This window comes from Scomber scombrus, chromosome 9 (assembly GCF_963691925.1).
Source record: "Scomber scombrus chromosome 9, fScoSco1.1, whole genome shotgun sequence".
Lineage (NCBI taxonomy): Eukaryota > Metazoa > Chordata > Actinopteri > Scombriformes > Scombridae > Scomber > Scomber scombrus.
This window is the reverse complement of record NC_084978.1, coordinates 6,164,658-6,185,413: the sequence shown is the minus strand read 5'-3', so window position 1 is coordinate 6,185,413 and position 20,756 is coordinate 6,164,658.

Here is a 20,756-nt window from a genome sequence, read left to right as displayed (position 1 = left end):
GTGATTGGTTAGTTGTGAAGTGCTGATGAAGAAAGATATGCGCCTCCATTCTTCCATTTCTTCTAATAAGGAATCATTCAATCACCACCAATCAAATCCACAGTTTATACTATTTTCTGCCAAGTACAAATTCTCGGAAATTAATCTCAGGAATCAACTCAGGAAACACAAAGTATTTTACTACATTTGTGTTTGTTTACATTTCCACTGCGTCAGACGAACCGCAACAAGGCAGGAAGACTCGTTTGAGATGTAAATTTCACAAATTATAAGATAACAAACAAAACTGTGTGACTGATTTCTGAATGGATGTTTAACAGGAGGCATGCTGATGTGGAAAGGGAAACTCAAAGTCAGAGTGATTTTTCTGATTATTGTTCTTCTTCAGTGCATAACCTTATTGAAACGATCACAGTTTTATTTTGTTTCTTTCCGTTTTCTTGTGCATTCTCCAGTTTGCTTTTGCTCCTTTTAGGGAGTCGGCCACATAAGTCTCATTCAAACCTCTGTACCCTAAAACAAAATTCCCACGCTTTGTCCTTATATTGATACCACAACAACCACCCAGTAAACTGTAGTATGGTTCAGGGTCCATAATGAATGTGAAAACCGAAGCATGTAAACTCAATGACTAAGATTTTTCCATCCTCTTAACCACTACAGCAGCATGGTGGCTCAGCAATTAGCGCTGTTGCCTCATAGCAAGAAGGTCCCGGGTTCAAACCTCGACATGGGTCTCCTCCCACCATCAAAAGACATGAATGTTAGGGTTAATACTCCTGTCAGTGCCCCTGTCCAAGGCACTGGTAAAAGTGATTCTGGTTGCTGCACTGCGGCTGCCCACTGCTCCTAGTATGTATAGGATGGGTCAAACGCAGAGGATCTATTTCCCCACAGGGATCAATAAAGTTATTTTTCTTGTACCACTCAGATGCTCTTGAACATGGGGGTTAAATCCAGTCACTGCTCTAATGACCAAAAGTTAAACCTGTCAGGGCTGCAGGCAGTTCCCAGAAATCAAAGTGAAGAAAACATTTAAAAAATATGTATCATTAAAGGTAAAAAAAAAAAAAAAGGAGCGTAAACAGCAATGTCATCCCTGTTCATTTCCACCTTATTCTTTTCACTCCCACACTGATCCCTCTATCCGTTGACTCAGATCAGGTTCCCTTTCCAAGTTACTGCTCAAAAAGGTTCTTGTAACAGGAGCAGCCTGGTGTTGCAGACAAAAAAATACACAACTTTTCTGCTTTCTAAGTGGGCTGGACTCAAATGAAATCACATGGAACATATCTTTCCTTTGCGGTTTGATGATAATGCACCCAGACAATGCAGGCTTCGCCAGAGGAAATGATTAAACTGTATTTTGTGGTGTGTTTGTTTTAGTTTTTAGCCATTTGAATCATTGGCCCTTCTGGAAAACAGTGAGATGTATTTCTCATTTCTCCTCCACCGCTTCACACTCAATGTTTATCTGAGGAGCTGTTTACATTTTAAGATTTTTTATTTCATAAATTCAACTGACACTTTTATTCAGCGTGACTAACTATGAGTCTGACAGTGAAGTGAGCTTAAACATAACATTGAACTCTTACATTAAAAACAGCCTGATGTTACAAAGTGTGAGGCTCATAGCAAAACATGGACCAACAGTATCACAATGTTCCTGTGTTGCAATGATGATCATACATGACAGTAATTCCAGGAAAGGTAATGAGAGCCTGAAGAGAAGAGCATATTGGAGGAAGCAGAGGTGGATGTAAATCAAGAGGATGAGGGTATCATGAAATATTTGCTCAACAGAGGGGTTTTCAGCCACTATTGACTGTCACTAACCCCCACATACACACACTTCATCCATGTTTCAAGCACCTCCAATCATTGGCAAGGCTGCAGTCCTAACCTCCGTCGGCCCAGGGATCAGGTGATGCTCCCCAAAAGGATTAGCGGCAACTGGATCCTTTTGGCATTGGCACAGGAATTTTCATTACAATGATCTTGGGTGTGGTGCGCCAGGAATGCATCCTCAATAGGAAGGAGTACACCGATGTGAAGTGCAAGGGAGTGGTGGGTAGGGGGGTAATGGAGGGACTTTTGGTGGGTCACGTTTCCTACCAGTCCCCTTTCTTGTTGTATCTCTTCTTTTTCAAACCTATTGCATGATACCTTTTTGACATCTTTTTTTATACTGTTGAATTGTATCAGTGAATCTGTATTTGCATTTGGCAAATGGCGGCATCAATATACAGTAGTAACAGGTGTTTTTTCCTCTGCATGATGCTTTAAATATACACAATGTTATGTAGTCTGAAATGGTATAATGCAACAATACTTGTCCCTTCATTGTTTAGTTTTTGTTAAATGTTTCTTCTTGAAATTGGAAATAGTTTAACAAAATAAAAAATAACTTCATTCTCAATCTTCGTAAGAGGATGGGGTTTGTTCAGTTGCCACGGAGATGGTTCAGTTGATCTTCAGTCATACCATTGGCCATGAGCAGATACAGGGCTTATGACCTCCCCCAACCCCCCCACAACCCCATATATGACCAACAGTTATCATATGACCAAAGTTCCAAACTTTGGTCATATGATATAATCGAGCCCTCCCCATCTCAACTGACCAAACGCTATCTGACAGATATGCTGTTCGTCTGATATAGACAGTAAGATGTGTCTGAAAGCTCAGTAGAATCAATACAAATACTAATCATTAAATGCAGACTAACTGGTTTGTGTTTAAATATGTATGTATACTTTAAATATTAAATATTAAATGTTTTAACAAGATAATATAGCAGTGGCCACACTTTTCCTCGCCTTTATATTGTATTATTGCATGTCAGTGGTACATAGTCTTACTGTTGGCTAAAGGGTTTTGACTAATTATGTGTCGGTGCTAATCCCCCTTTTCAGTTTTACTGAGCCGTTTGAAATCGGTCAAATTTTGCTTTGAAAATATTCGCAGGCCAAATGTAAACCAGGGGCAACTTTTAATTTTTTTTGGATTTCTTTACCCCAAAGGACTGCAACATGGCATCACAAAACAGCACACTCGCCAAACCTACATAACATATTCATGGTCTGCAGCGGGTTGAGGCGGTGCAGTTAAAGTTAGTGAGTTCAACTTTCTCTTAATAAAGTTAAGCTACATAGAAGACATGTATCTATTTTACTTTAAAAATGTTACTTACATTTCTTAGTTTGTCATCTCTTCTGTAAGGAAATGATCAGCCAGAAACCAACCTTTTTTGATAAATAGTGTGAATTCAGCTGCTGAGTAAGTGGTGTTTAGACACTCCTCCTTATTGAAGCCACCTTGAATAGTGTTGCTTTATAACTCGAATTCTTACCTCAGGGCATGTTGTACCCATATCACAGGAAATAGCGATGTGTTGATTATTTCTCTTTCACACTGCTGGAGAATTGACATTTTGTGGTTCATGTCTTCCTGCAGTTGAGCCTCAACAGGTTAGTGATAATTTGCCCAGACTGCACGTTGGATTTGTAAATCAGTTTTTTTATCTAATCTCCACTTGAGTAATCAAACAGGTGTCTGGTGTTTAATCTGGCAACTGAACCTGCATTTAACATGTTTTTCCACCCTAGTCCCCCTGCATTGAAATATCAAACTCTTTGTTTAGTAATGTAATACTATCATCGTGCTGCACACTCACTGAGAACTGATGACCAGGCGACCATTGCTGAAAGGTCTTTCCGATTGCAGGTCACGATTTTGGCGGTGGTAAGGGGTAGAGGAAAAAAAATTCATGGGGCACAGCTCTGGAATTACCTCCACAATTGCAAAGTGAAAGCCGTTCTTAGAGGGGGGCAACAAAGAGCTCTCTGTCTGGGCAGCGCCTTTTGGCCCAGGAGAAATACTATCTGCTGCCACTGCCCCCCCCCCAACCCCACCCACCCCCATCCTGCCTCTTGGGCTGATTACGACAGTGGGGCAGGGTGGGCAGAGTGCCGCGCCAGTGCCACGTCCCACAGCTCTATTGACAATTGTTGCGCTTGACTTCTTCCATTTACATGTAGAGAACGAGAGGGAACAAAACTATTATTGAATCTTTAGTAACCACGTGTGAACCTTTGAATCTTTGACTGCCCGTTGCATCTAAGCCTGAATCAAAATTTTCATCATCAGAAAGAGAAGAAAAAAAAAAAAACCCTACTTGTCTGTTAATCACACAGTGATGGAAATTTGTCTGACTGGTTTCCCAAATAAGGAAAACCAACCCGTACACATGTAGTAAAAATATGTTGAGGAAAAATGAATAGCTGCCAAGAAGAGAAAAACAATGACTTTTTTGTTGCCATCTGCTACAAACAAATTTAACACAATAGCAGGACTGCTTATATTCTCCTCTCCTAATAAGGAAAATGAAACATTACCATACACATAGCTTAAATAATACTTAACAACTGACTCTCTCACCATTGAGAATATTTTTCTACTGTATTATAAATGTTTGGAAAACTTATTTACAAAGGCCTTTTTTGGTGAAAACTAATACCAACAGTATTCATTGGAGCTGGTCTTTTTCTATCATGCTACTCATACTCAACTAAAGCCTCTTCTGTACTTTTTTCACTGCATGTTTACTGCTCCAAACTTCCAGTGTAAGGCAGCGCTTTCCTGGCCCTGAATAAATGGTGTATATTACATTTTTAGCATAAACAGAAAAGTGTCACATCACACTGTTTGAGCAACAGGTGATTTTTGGGAAAAACAATGCAACCCCACCCAAAAATTTTTATTATAATAAACACATTTTAAAAAGAAAACAAACATATGTGGTATTGACTTCAATGTTGTTGACTCTGATGTTCTTTTGGGACATCATTAGAGGAAAAAAAGGTCAGTAAATGGCCAGATTACACGCTCTGTACCGGTGAAAAGTGCAACATACGTATGTCACTGGCTCCATTTAATCCAATTAGTAATCCTCAACCTCGCGTTCAAAGGCATTACGTGAAGAAAAGAGAAGGTGCTCCTAATCACCGTGGAATCTGCGAAGATCCAGCAAAACATCCCCCCCCCTCTTTCCTCCACAAGCTTTTCCTCTTTCCAGGCGTGCAGATGGCCACAGCTGTCTGTTGAGGAGCTTGAGAAATTGCGGCAACTGGAAAAGCATTTTAATTTCTGCTATGTAAGGTGACGTCTAACGTGTTGTCCAGAGCCGGTCAATGCAGTCATTCTGTGGGTAACGCATTTTGTTCCAGGACGTACAGGCCCCCAAATCAGTGCCAGTACAGTTATAATTATTGTAATTTTATTGTTGGGATTCAAATTTTGCTTTTAAGCATGTTACCATAATTCAGACTTTCATTTCATTTAATTTAGTAGTAGGTGTCTTTGCTCAATAAACCTGCTCACAATTTATGGTTTGCATAACTCAGTCTCTTCATTATGATTATTATTTGTTTTATCTCCTTAAGGCCCAGTGCATCAACTATTGAATCTGGCTTTTGCCCAAGCATGAATCAGGTCACATGTATTTGTATATTTACATTTCTAGCAACCTTTAAACCTTTTCTGTTTTTCTATTAGGACACATATTGTCAGCCATATAAGGCACTTAAATAAAATGCTTAATGTTAAAAAGCCGTGAGTTTAGAGATTTGACCATCGCCATCTTGCATTTGACTGTCACCATCTTTGATTTTTGGAGCCAAAGTGACCATAATTTAGACGAGACAGTGGAACTGATCCCACGTGCTAGCTGCTGACTTGGTTAGCATCGTGCATTTACAATCTATTTTTAACTGTGATAATGCTAAAGCTACTTTTTGCTAGCAAAAAGCATTAAAAGAAATATACTTACTGAAAATGCACAGCTGACATTTTAGTACATCTTAATGCTGAACAAGACTATTTCATGTTGCAATTAACTTTTATGAAGTGAAAACACATTGTGAAATAGCAGCACCTATACTCTTGGATAACAGCATGGTTACGTAATCAACGTTGTCGCTGTGGTAGCGACCCATCGATCACAAGGTACCTACGCCCTACAGCGTACCATAATTAAAGGAGACCCGAAACTCTCGATTGAGAGCATAAACTTATCAGGAAACTGTTTACTGAGGCAATAAATGAAGTGATAAATAGGGTTACTTTCTCATAGACGTCCATAGAAATTGGTCTTCATTTTGCAACCCCCCCTGCTGTCCATTAGAAAGAATGCAGGTTTAAGGCACTTCTGCATTAGTTTCACTATTCAGACCAGGAGCTACCCGCCTGGTGTCTACATTTAGTCCGAAATGTCTGTCCCTTCTGTTGGTTTCCTTTTATATACTGTCGGATGCCACAGGTTGGCAAGTGTAGAATTAGTCTGAAAATAACCCTTATGGAGACTCTGCAGCCCCCTAATAGTAAATGACCTGTTTCACATCTAAAAACAAACAAGCAAATTAGATAAACTTAAAAAAATGAAAAAAGCTGATGGTTCTAACAGTCACAGAACTCATTAAATATACTGAGTGGAAATCAACAATTTTAGCAGTCATAAAAAGTATTCTTGAGTAAGGGTAACATCCACTAATTCACCAAAACATTCCCAAACTAATTGCATTCATTGAATTACTCCTCATTCTCACTGGATGGAAAAGTTCTTCTTGGCCACTCCTCCTTAATGTGAGAAGAAAAAAAAAAAGAAAAAGAAGAGGAGAAAACATCGAAAGCAGGGTACACACCGGAGCAGAGGGCAGTTGAAGAAGACAGGAGCGGAGCGCTGAGAGAAGAGGAGCAAGCAAGCGAACTTCACCACAACAACAGAAGTCCCCCCCCCCCCCACACACACAATCCTCCCTTCAACACTGCACCTCACCCTGCACCCCTCGGTCCTGAATCGCGTCCAAATCTTATACATTCACAGGCTGGGGCTGGCCAACTTTCACAGCTGTCACACATTTTCAACAGATTCCACCAGCCCTAGATGAGGCTGGGGAGAAGACATTCCTACGCTATTACACATTGGCTAAAAGGAATTACCGTTAACATCTGATATTGTGGAAGTGGGAAATTTGCCACCCCAACCTTGCCCAAAGCACTCCGGAACTCAGGGTCATGGATTTATTATCTCAGATGGCCCTCAGAGGTCACCGGGGGCCGTTTTTTTCCCCCCTCACTGTTCCGGCAAAAACCCCTGCAGCCCCAAGTGTGCTATTCATTAAGTACACTGTGCAGCTTTGTGTGGGGGGGTGGTGGGTGGTGGGATGGGATAGGATGGAGGGGGGGCGGAGGGGGTGGGAGACACATGTTACTGTTGCTCTACGGGTATTTGTCATAGGAACGGCATGTCTTGTCAGACTGAGAGGCCATTCCCAGCTGTTGGACTGCAGCACCGTGATGCGGCCTGAGCCAATCCCCCTGGAACAACCATGGCCACATAAACAGGATGCCTCCGATGTACAATTGCACAAGTGTGGGAGACAAATCTCAGTTCAACACCAAGCTTTTTTTCTTTTTTTTTCTTAAATGAGTATCAGGTTTCTCTCTCTTTGCCGTACTGGTTACTATGTCTTACTTTTCTCTTGTGTTAAGCATGTGCAGAATCACAACAAAAATTAAATAATTGCCTAAAAGGGTTTCAACTATCCTCAATAACAAAAGCTAGAACCATGTTTTTTCTTGATTGAAGCATGTTTACAGCTTCTATCTTAAACCAGACTAAAGCAACACTAGTGGCTCTGTGAGGTTGCACTTATGGCCGAGGTCAGGGGTGTCAAACATATGGCCTGCGGGCCAGAACTGGCCCACCAAGGGGGACAGTTCAGCCACTGGATACGTTTGCAAAGTGTGAAAATTGCAGAAAAGTATTTCCAATTTTCAATTTTTTTGCTGCTTCAGACATTTTTATTCCACCATGAGCATGAAAACAACTACCTCTCTTTTTATTTATTATTCATATATATTAAAACATATTGTGATCATTTATTTAAAACATTCATATATTGAAAATGATGTAAAATGTTGTCAATCAGCAGCTGAACTGAAATGAGTTTGACACCCCTGGCCTAGGTGGAGCGGTGCTTTGAAGTAAATGCTATAGTTAGCATGCTAACCAGCTCAAGCAGGTATAATATTTACTGTGTAATTGTTTATAATCTCAGGAATATTTCATATACCTTATATATAACCACCAAGTTATTACACGTGTGCAAAAAAATGAAATATGCAAATAAGATGGTGGGAGTGTGGATAGTGTAATGGTATAGACCCAATTACTGGACAAATAGAAAGTTTGACCTCATAGTGGCGACATTGGAAAAGTCAGTAGACAACCTAAAATTAATAGGCTTCATCATCTGGGGATCACGATCTTTCAATACTGATCCACAGACATGGCCATCCCTTGAGTCATATCACTGGTTTGGCTGGAGTTGTGCAGTGGAGAACAGGCCCTCAGTTGACTTTTCTTTGCTTCTCTTACAAACATGTTGACACAGTTTGGCATGAGGAGATGGATGGACAAGATGCAAAGCAAGCTGTGCCTCATTATGTGCTAAGTGGAGGAGAAACACTATATCAAAATGTGCTCAAGCTATTTCACACTCTGGGACGGAGAACTCACATGCAAATGTGATGAAAACAAGAAAATAAATCTAGTACCATTATATCCAGATAGAGTAAGGGAGCATTTTATCTTCCTCAGTCAGTCAAGATATTTATCACAGAATTACTTTGACAATGCATTCCTGTAATTTTGTTTCACTATTTTAATATTTCTACATACTTGCAGTCTGTCCTTAGTGAGTTTTAAACGTCTGTTTCAAAACACCTGCAAAATTGGCACATTCAGAAACCCTTCCCTCTTAAAATGTCTTATTCTGGATGCTCATAACAGCTAAATATTTATAGAAAGACACGGTGCCAAAGTAACCCACCACATTTTCAAAATAAGCTTTATTTGAAAATAAGATCCAGATGTTTCACGTTTTTGGTGCACTATGCAGAAGTCTGTGAGGAGTCAGTGAGTGTTTTCACCGTTTCCATGACTGGGAGTATACGATGATGGTCGTCTTAGTAATTTCAAGGCAACCCCAGCACTCGACTTCCAGGAAGTAAGCGAAACTATGCTGGAGCCTGCGTCATTCAGTGAGTCAACTAAACAGTCCGGAGGGATATCTGTGAGAGAGTCCAGACACAGTCATTCCTCCTTCCTCTCACTTCCATGACTGTTCAATTTCCTCACTGGCAGTACACTAGGGCCAAAAGCATTTACACTACACATTTCAGTTCTGTTTGAGGGCGCGTTACTGGATTTGTCACATGGACAGAACATCCTCTTGTTACTGGATTTCTCAGATGAACAGAACATCCTTTCTAGTGTGCTCCAGCACAACATTTTTTTAGGCTTATGCCAAGGATTTGGAGTAGTATAACACAATTTGAAAGGAACTGATTCATTTAATCTTTATTTATACAGGTCAGTCCCTGCAAAGTAAAAACCTTCTTTTACCAAGAAAAGCTGGTCAACAAGGCCACAAGCATTTAACTTGATGAAATTTTTGTTTTTTAGCTAAACTAATGGCACGGCTCTAAAAATGAAGGAGTTGGTCTGTCTTTTACTCATTTGGTCAGAAGATCAGTTGGTCCACCACTTTGGCCCTGACTGAAATGTCTCAAAAACTACTGGAAGGGGGCACCATGAAGTTTACATTTGTGGGTATGAGTGAAATGTCTCGATAAACATCAGATGGACTGGTGTGAAATGTTTGGTGCAGACATTTACAGACCTGTTTAGGATGGATTGTAATAACTTTGGTAATCAACTTTTGATCTATCATCAGGTCATTTTTAAAAATTAAAAAAACGAATCTAACATGGGTAAACATTATACCTGCTAAATGTCAACATGTTAGCATTGTCATTGTGAGTTAGAGTGCCGAAATACGACCTTACAGACCTGCAAGCGTGACTGTAGACTTGTCTCATGTTCTTTTTATTAATAACTTGGTGATGCTTTTGTTGTTTCCACTGCAGCCAAAACATTAAACACATCACTTCCTTCAGACCACACATTTTTATTTTTTTCCAGCTGAAGTGTATCAGACAATAACTGTTCAGGGAAATAAGGCTTTTATTTGAATGAATGATTGTTTGATGAGTTGAACAAACATGCACTTTGACTACTGCATGTCCGCCTCAAGTCTGATGAAGCCAGTGGCGGTGTTACTAGAGGTTAGACATACATACAGAACCAGTAGAAAGTTTGGAGGTGCCTGAGCAATGGAGCAAGTGGGCAAATGTATCCCCGTTATTCAATAAAGCAAAGTTATGGTTTGTTTTTTTTTACCACTTTTTGGACCACTTTTTGAATTGGTACAGTCAAACCCATCACTAGTTGTTTGCCACAGCATACTTTAGTTTAGTTTAGTAGCTTTATTGTCATTATATTGAGGGTTAGATAATATAACAAAATTTAGATAGCACTCCCTGACTATCAATCACAGCCTGACAGTCCACACAGGAGCCTGGCTGTTTACAAAGGTGAGAAACATGCCATTTAGCTTAACTGTGATCCCTGACTGAAAACAGAACTTAGGCTAGTGTGTGTTGAATGAACCTGCCTGACCCAGCGACTGCAGCAAAACGTTAAATTAGCTGTAAGTAGGATTGTACTCATAATGTTAGCTTTTCCAGCCCGCCCACTTAATGTTAGCTCGCTGATCAGACAGGATTTCAGCTGTGGAAATGGGACGCATGCTAAAGGAGTTGAATCAGAGCTATCTCTTTTAAGCATAACGTGGCATTTAACAGGGCTGCCAGTTGTCATGCAATCACCATGAAACTCATGCAACTGACACTTTTCACACACTCTCACATGTCCATTTTCTCAGACAGTGAAAAACAAGTTTATAATGTTTAAAGTGGTAGTGGGAACAGAAGACACTGACAGCGCACGGACATACAAGACAAAGCAGCACAGCACAGTCCATCTCCTCCCGCACCGTAGTTATGAAATAGCCTTCTAATAATTTCCTGTCTTGATACACCCAATTATATACTGTTGTTGATGTATTCATGGTTTTCATAGCACGCTCACTAATCTTCAACAGAATTTGTCTGGTGGTTTACTTTGGCTTAGTTTTCCCTGCAAGTGTGTGTGCACAGCCTAGGAAATAAATGTTCCAATATAACTAATCTAGATTAGTGCAGGTGGCTGTTTCTTGATTTATTCCAAAAGGTTAATGGGTGTAGAAATGCAGAAAACCAAGTGCCCACAGACACACTATCCCATTTTCTTGAATGAGAAAGTATGCCCAAACTTTTGACTGATACTGAACATTAAAACTCCTGCAGTTCTTTTAACAAGGCACAAGTCCGGTCATTAATTAAAGTTTCAACAGCATGAGAAGTTTTAACATCCAGCACTGATGTAGCTTGTGTTATTTCGTGGTGCGTTACGGCATTGTGGCTCTTTAACAGTCTGGTTATGTCTAAACAATGCTATAGCAAATATTTATGTACTGTAAATATTCATATACATATGTCTGAATGACAAAAAGCTACTTCCTTCACAGAGAGATAAAGATAACAGTGTTGTGTAATTCGTGTCTGAAAAGGACTGCTGGATGTTTTTCTAGTGAAAATCTACCAGACATTTTACAGCAGATCATGTAAACATTTCAAGAATTGAACTTAGTGACAGTTTAAATCATAAAGGATTGATTGATGTGATTGATGTTAGTGAGACAAAACACAGATTTGTTTTTATGAAAATACGACAAATTATTATTTTCATGCCGTTGGGGAAAGTCCCACTGGCATGACTGTAATCCCCACATTAACATTAAACCTTACATGACACAAAGATGTTCCTGTCCAGAAGTGTATTGCTCAACACAGACAGCTCTCAATGGAATGGGTTAATGTAAATATGCACAAAGCCAAATACAAGCTTTGAAGCCAGTCTCGCTGATATCGATATCCCGTCACTGCAGCACCTGATATTAAAAGGATCCCTGCCAGATGACTGAAAAGAAAAAAAAAACTTGTCAAGTCGCTCTCTGCTCTGCCTTCAGGGCTGGGTTCTTAGCTTTCCTTTTGTCTGAATGAGGATACGGACAAGTCTGTCATTTGACCGTCTCCCTCTGCTGTGTACACTTCAGATCTAGCCCTGACAGACTATGAATCATCTGTTAGGAAACTAGGTTAGAGCACAATAGGCTCTTCATAAAGTAAGGCAAGGCCAGGTAGTAAAGCAGGAGAGGACATATGTGTGGCAGCCATCTTGGAATTTGAGGCTGAAGAAACACAGGATAAGGGCAAAGTTTGTTTTGCTCTTTGCTCTGTCATTTTTAAAAATCCCTTTTACAGTAAGATTCATACGTTGAGAGAATAACATATTTGAAAGTAAGCTGGTCATGCAGTTTAATGACAACTTTAATATTAAAAAAAACACCAGTTTTTCTGTATTTACATATACATTTCAAAAACTATATGCTTTCCACTGCAGCAAGGCTCTTCTTGCCATGCATTATTAAAAATACCATCAATATTGACACTGTAGGCTTATAGTCCAGAGAGGCTGGGAGTTTTGTCTAAATATTTAAACAACCTCTCTTCATTTTATACATCTTTTCCCCCATGAGTCCTCACCTACGTGTCTCAGACTCTCTACAATATGGAGTTGCTGTGCTCTGTGTCCGGTCTACCTTACAGCAAGGAAATTAAATGTTAAATATTTACCATTCCCCTGGTATGTGACCCTGCAGATTCCAGCTGTGATGGGTAGCAGCCACATTCCTCCCACAGGAAGTTTATCCTTATTCGTTTTCTTCTTTTTTTTTTCACCTCCTCCCTGTCTTGACAGTGCTTTTGAACATGGCCAGTGGCTTAGACATCAGCCTAAATCTCTGTCATGAAATACACTAACATGTCACATGTGTCACTGAGGCCGGGTGTGAGGGTTTCCAGGACTAACAGGGTATTTTCAACAGCTGTCATACAGGAGGTGAAATCCTTCCAGCTCTGTTCCACATATCAGGCCCATCTGATTACTTTTTTCTTTAATGTAATAATATACAACGTTTTCATCCATTGCTTCAGCCAGTTAATAAACAATTTCATATTTTCAGTTTTAAGCTCCCAGTGTCAGGGAGGACTTAGGTAGTGCTTTGATGTACAGGATGTGAGTATATTTTTTGGAACAGAAACAAGAATATACAGAAGAGCCGTGTAAGATGGATGAAATGAACATGCAGACTATATTGTTTCACTGTCATGTTATGGTTCACCATGGGTTCAACTTTGTGTTAGAGCTTTCACAAAAATGGTTTAATTTCAGCCTGAAATTAAATTAACTCACTGTGTTTGGATTGCGCTTTCATTACCAGATACTTATTACAGCAAAGCCTTTCAAACATATGTGGTAGGAGGTTCGTCAGGCCACCAGTAAAGGAAAATTCGGAAAATCAGTGGTAGTTTTTACTGTATGTTCTGGACAGTGCTGTGCAGTAATGGATTACTTTATAATGACTTCAGTGTGCAGTCACCAGGGCTGACTATGATAGCGCTGTGTGGCCTGTATGGTTTTTGGAGTTTTTTAAAGGTGTCTTTGACCGTAGTTGTGCCTAGTTATGAAAATAATCGATTAATTACTCTTGTTGTTTAGCAGTTAGTACATTATACATACATTAACACAATTTCTAATAATGTTTTTACGCCAAGTGCTTGCTCATTAAACTTAAGTACGGTTTAGACCTGATCTATGTGTAAAGTGCCTTGAGATGACTTTTGTTGTGATTTGGCGCTATATAAATAAAGATTAATTGATTGATTGTATGTGTGGCTTTCAAAATCTGAACACTTAATATTGGGGGTTTGAAGGTAATGCATTAACTCATATTCATAAAGGGTGTCAATGTCACCTTACGGAGAGTCTTCTTTGAGCTTCAGTTTAATTCTCTCATAATGATCAATTTTACATAAAAAAATCTGTATCACAAATCCCTTATATGGAAACCCTAAGTTAAACAGGGAAATGCAAACATATGTTTAATAAGCCTAATTTTTTATGAATAAATACAATTAATAAATCTTAGCGACAATGATATTGTCTGCTCCTCCTGATTACCTTTTTACAGTTCAAATAGCCAAGCTGGCAAGCAGTAGGATACAACATTTAAAAGGTTGTAGTGGTGATATAATCTTGATTGATATACCTCCTATAAACACTAAACTGCACAGAATTCAACATAGAAATGAAAATAACTTTGTATTATTGAGCTTTAATATGATCCTGACACAGGAAATGTAACATAATAACTATGGTCCTTGATAGTCTCAGGCTTGATAAAAGAGTAGGCCCACATGGACAACATCTGTTACATTTAAAGCATCTCTTTTTTCACTTATAATCAACTGATCCATTAAAATTGCATTTTGGGTCTAATCCTTCAATAGTAAAACTGCACTTTTGTCACGGCAAAGAATACGACCAAATTTCGAACATAGCTCTTGTGAAAAGAAATGGGAGTCATCTGATTTCACAATATCCCCAGCACAAAGCATCTCTTTACCCCTAAGACCCCACGCACCCCACCCCCTCAGATGTAGCCTTTTGTTGTGTGCATGTGACTGTAGAAATGGCTCGGTAGGAAATGCCAGACACCCACAAAAAAACGCAAGAGAAAAATAGTTGTGGGAGCCACCCTATGCATCAATTCAGCTGCGACAAGAAGCATTTTACAGCTGGTTTATTGTTATTCCTCTGCTGTTTAAGCTGTCTTTCATGTCAAAAGTCTTTTCCTGCTTACAAATCACCGGGAAGCAATCCCTTTGGCCGCACTGCTGTGCCCTAAGCCCCTTCCTAGGGTTCAGTCCTTTGATCACCTGTAACGTTGGCCATCAAGTTAAAAAATAGAGAAACTGGCTGCTGGGATAAGCTTGTGTTCTTGTCTGGAAAAGAGGAACCCCCCTCTCCTTTTCAGCAATTCCTTTTTTCTTGTCTCTGCTCTCTCGATGAGCCTGGGAACAAAATCTCAGCAAAGCGGAATGAGGGGGGGGGGGGGGGGGGGGCATTTGCGGTTGTTGAATTGTTTGGGAAATGATTATTCTTTGGCTGCATTAATGAGGATTCCTCGTGGTAAACAAATTGATTAACTAATTAGCTTAGAAATGCAGCAACGTGTCCCCAAGAGAGGCACATAAGCAGTTCTAACCTTTGACCCAAGGCTTTAGATTCAAGGTTAAATGTGCAGCAGTGTCCTCCAAGTGAACACCACTGTTACATCGCAGCTCTCAGCCAGAGGCCCAGACCAGTTGTCACCGCTCCTGAGTTTTAAGATGTGCTTAATTGGCTTCCCTGAGTGCCAGAGGAGGGGGAGAGAGAGAGCTAGCTTGTTACGAGCCCTTCTGTTCCAGAGGAGGGAGGGGTGGATGGGGGTCCCTTATCAGCCATCGTTGGACACCTCCGGTGGCTATTAATCAGAGCCAGAGCCTGACTGGAGCCAGAAGAGGATCCGCAGAGGGGAGGGAGGGAGAGGGAGGCTGAGTCTGGAGCCTTCCCTGGGCCTCACTGACACCCTCACATAGGGAACCTCAACAGACAGACACAAATACTCCTTCCTCCCCTCCCTTCTCAAGTCCGAGGGTATACACTAGTACAACCCCCTGTGAGCCCTCCTCCACTCCTCTAGTCTCCTCACTCAAATTGATTTAGGTCCCGTTTAGCCCCCTCTGGCCAGGGCCCATCCATTTTAGCTGGTGTGACAGGTTTATGTCGCCCCCTTACTGTGTTATTATATTGGTGCTGTGCTGCCAGTTACTATTGTGCTAATGAAAATTTAGCACCAGACATAATATTCTTTTTCACAGGATGTGCACTCAGCATGCAAAATATCTTGAGTACATTTATAGGATTGAAAGCGCTCATTATTTTTAACGTTCGCGACAGACCGGGCTGAAAACCGGTTTTATGGACAGGAAAACAACTATTAGGTGTTGTCAGCGTCGAAGTGTTTAGCAAATTAATTTACTCTTCTGTACATGATGGCTTGAGTATAGCCTTTGACTTTTAATCCTTGCGCTCAAACATACACTCAATGCACAGAAGCAAAAAATACTTACGAAAGTCCAATTAGACGAAGAGACAATAGCCATGCTGGCATAGTGTTCTGAGCTAAATACCAATGTTTACCATGTTAGCTGATTGGAAAGTCAGTCATTACGTACATATTTGATAAAAAACCAAAGTATTGGACATGTAAAAAATTTGACTCTGATGGCGATGGATGAAAAAAATATACAACCAATGTTTTTACAGTGTACCCAGAGGGAGAATTTAACATCTGTACCAAATTTAATGGTAGATATTAAGATATTTCACAAAAAAAAGAAAAAGTCAGGCGATCAGCCAAGTCATTTGGGATTTATCATCTGGAAACACTGAATATTTTGACAAAAGTTTTTCAGCAAGTTGTGTAGATGTGGAGATATTTCTACAGTATCACCAGTGGAAACTTTGACCTGCTGGTGGCACTAGTTGAAAAGTCAGTAAATCAGTAAAGTCAGGAAGATTCAGCCTCTGGGATCCATGAATATTTGTAAAAAAGAAAAAAAAATCATTGCAATCCACCCAGTAGTTGTTATCTAGGACTTACCAACTGAAAAACCTACATTAGCATCCATAGAGCTATGCTGCTACATGGCCGGAAAAAAAAGAAGTAAAATACTGAGATTGTGCAATGATTGATTCCATATTGTCTATGCCCCCGGAGGTCCTAATGTGCAGTAAATTGTTTGAATTCTGCATAACTTCCTTCAAAACATCAACCAGAGTGAAAACATGCTTGCAGATTTAGTATGCAGACCTTGAAATGTGTTAATAACCCAGAATGCCTCCATCCTGCCCAGAGTTTCAAAAGAAACTACCAATCACTACAAAAGCCATAACCAATAGTGTGAGATTCATTATTAGCAGTTCCCACCAGATGAGAAACGAGAGGGATCTTTCTGATGGATTTCAAGTTTTAAATGGAAAGCTTCTGTGGAGTGCACTACAAAGCGCCATGTGTAAATATTGAATAATGAGCCGCTTTCATGTCCTCCACTTTGTATCTGCCATGAAAATACGGCATTAATGACAGCTTTTGGTGTGGTTTACTTCACACAGACCCATGAAATGCAATCGCCAGAGATAAATTTGTTCTTATAAGTCTCTAAAGGCCTGAGATTTACAAGCCCCTGTGCATTTGCAGTCAAGATGTGCTGACACAATTTCTTTGAGACACATGTGACAAATATTAATAAGGCACTCATGCGTGACGCTAACAATTAGTCATTATCTGGCACCCAAACAAAATCTTCCTGCAGGAACGTCGTCATGATTGCTGTCACTTGTACGTGCTGGAGACAGTGCACATGTTCACATTTATTGCATTTGTATTAACATCACAGGCAGGTAGCACTTTGTTCTCTAAAGCAACTGCATATGTTAAAGAGATAAGCTTGTGAATCATAATCTTTACAATAAATTAACTGTGTGGAGAGCAATGTTAAGGTTCGAAGTGCCTCCCCAATACATGTGACTTATAATGATGAATTAAATGATGAATGATGAGAAAGTGCTCAAGAATGGCTTTAAAAGAAAAATACTGAACACTGAATACACTGTATGCCCAAATTTGACTATTTGATGGTCAATTTAAAAAAAATTATGAACACATTTCCTGGTTGACTCACACAGAAAAAACCTTTGCATTTAATGTAACTTGAGGTCAGGATTTCTCATGAGTAAAAGAACACAGTCATGTAAACAACACAGAGCTTTTACACACACGCATTTCTGGGCCTGCGTATGTTGCCAAGGAAGTTGACTCAGTGTTGCTTGGCACCGGCGTTACTCACCAGAACTCCTGGAAATAAGTGCTGAAAGTTTGTATAAAGTTTTTTTTTTTTTTTTTTTTTTTTACAAAGTCTTTGAAACTGATTATTTTTTCTCATCCCATGGTCAAATGAATTCAGATGAATCATGAACTAACCACTGCTGTACACTGTGGATGTGTGAGTAACACAAACACTCCCCCCTGACAGCTCCTTAGGCCTAAATGGGGCAGATCTCAGATATGAAGGAATGATTTGCCAAATAAAACACAATGTGAATATGGGTAGTGTTACTGCTTTGCTAAGCCTTACAGTACCTCGCTGTGTTAACTTAAAGTGGCCTACAGTTGTATATATACACTCAGTCAAAACTTTTCTTTATAAAAAGTCAGACAGGTTGAGATATTTCAATGCAACTTAGCTGAAAATCGTCCCCATTTAATATATATTCAATACATAATATGCAAAACTTTTAACACATATTTTGCAGCTTTCACAGTGATCATATCTTCTACTTTTCACTTGTTTAAAAAATAACATCTTCAGATACTCTTAAATAGTAGCGGTATCTTTATTGTCATTATATTGAGGGTCAGACAACAATATAACGAAATTTAGATAGCACTCCCTGAGGCATAAAAACATTTAAGACAATTAAAAACAATTTAAGACATAAGTAAAACATTGTTAATCTATAAAGGCAATAAAGTGCAATATGCAATATAAAAAGGTGCAAACACAGAAAAAAGCAGCAATGCTTGTTGTAACAGTAGGCCTTATGTAAACAATTGAAACAATTTAAGGCACACAAGTTACATTATTACACAAAAAGAGTTTTTGATTTGTATTACCCTCTAGTGAGTGTGTGTGAGTGAGTGGAATGAGGGGATCAGGCCATGTTCATTAGTTAATGTGTATATTTAAATAGATCTACAGAAAGGTTTTGGTTTGTAATAGTACATGGTTATGATTAGATATGTATTTAATGCCAGATATAAAGGTATTTTGTGTGATGATGGGTTCATTTTGGTGGTTCACAATACTTGAGCAACAGTAGCTTTGTGCTTTTCTAAATGCACAATTTGACTGTGTAAAGTGTTCACTGTATTCTTCTTTTTTTTTTTGGCCTGTCATCATCATGATCATTTATGTGGTGAGTGTTGACGGGCTGTATATGAAGTCAATATGAACTGGCACTTTGATTTTCTGTCGCCCCTTTCCAGATGTTCGGATGCCAATTTATTGTACGTTGTGATAGACTGTTGAAAAGTGGGCAGGTGGTTGGAGCAGAACTAACACGGAAAGTCAGTGAGATTTAACCAAATGTTAACCTGCATTACATCCTCAGTGTGAGGGTTAGGGTTAGGTTTAGACCACAATACCATGTTACTACTCTTTCAAAAGTCAAAAAGAGAGCAAAAACATGTCATGCTAGTTGCTGGTTTTGTCATGAAGAAGATACTAAAGATGCAAATGTTTTCTTTAAGTAAAAATAGCAGAATTTTGCTGTTAGGATATAGGATCGTGTAGTTAAAGCCACTGTCAGATTTGAATGTGATTTTTGCAATACAAATGTGACTACTGGACAGTTCACCACAGACAGCCAATGAAATATAAACCACAAGCCTGCATCTGTTTGCATCCCATCATGCCTTTCCATTGACTTTATTTTACAGTTGTGTTACCTTCTGTAGGACAAAGAAATAAACAAAACAATAATGAAGAAAAAAAAACAAATGCATCTTAATCAGAATGCTCACTTTTACTAAGAATGTTGCACGATTTAGCTTAACCTTTTGACTTCTCTTTTGAATTGATAGTGTTACAGCTTTGCTCTCTAACAAAAACCCAAGTGCATGTACACACACAGTTGCACAGGCAACCTGTGAAACCTAAGAATGTGACAGATATTAATCACCCTTTGGCATATGAAACACTACAAATACCTACCACGGGTGATTTCACCTCTCCTGAATGCTTACGCACTTTACCTGCGCAACTCTGAGGATCTGCCAGAGACAACACACTAGCTCTTAATCTGTATTATACAAGTACACACACACACACACACACACACACACACACACACACACACACACACACACACACACACACACACACACACACACAGACACACACAGACACACACAGACACACCAAAACTGCAACCCCCCCCTGCCAAAAAAACAACAACGCCAGAGCTGCAAGCCAGGTGAACAGTTACTCGTGCGTGTGCTCCATGTATGATTAACACAGCTAAATGACCTGCACAAAAGGTGTGGTTGTTTGCTTTGATACTCTTAGCAGCAAAGCAGCAGCTATACAATACACCTGTCTCCACTAATACAAAGGACCCCTTCCAACCCGTCGTTACAAGAAAAACAACAGTATAAGTCTAATATTCAGCCCGTAGTTATATTTACACCATCTAGTGGCTGTAGTTCATATGACGTCAGTGTGAGATGATTTATTAAGATGATTTTGTCTTAGTCGTAGTTTGCAGGCTGGGTGATGACGAAGGTTGCTTCGCTCTAAGTGAGTATCATCATCATTTTAACCCAAACCATGATCCCTCCCTAACCCTTAACAATGATCTTATGGGTCGTTCTGGAGTGATTACTATGGAAGCTAGATGGCGGAAATTTAACTATAGGTCAATTTTTGCTGGCTGACCAGCAAAAATGGCTGGTTTTAGACCTATACTGTCTTTAATTTATGAGCCCCTTTTATAGGAAATACAAATGACAGATATTTCTAGTTGATTCCAGTATTACTACAGTCCTTTACAGTTTGGTAGTCATTTAAACTGTGTTTCCCATATAATTCACACAAGTTTACTCCTTTACCTCCTTCTAAATGCTAAATTAGCCTTAGCATCTAGCATGCTTGTCTTACAGTCGTGTCCAAACAAGTCATTC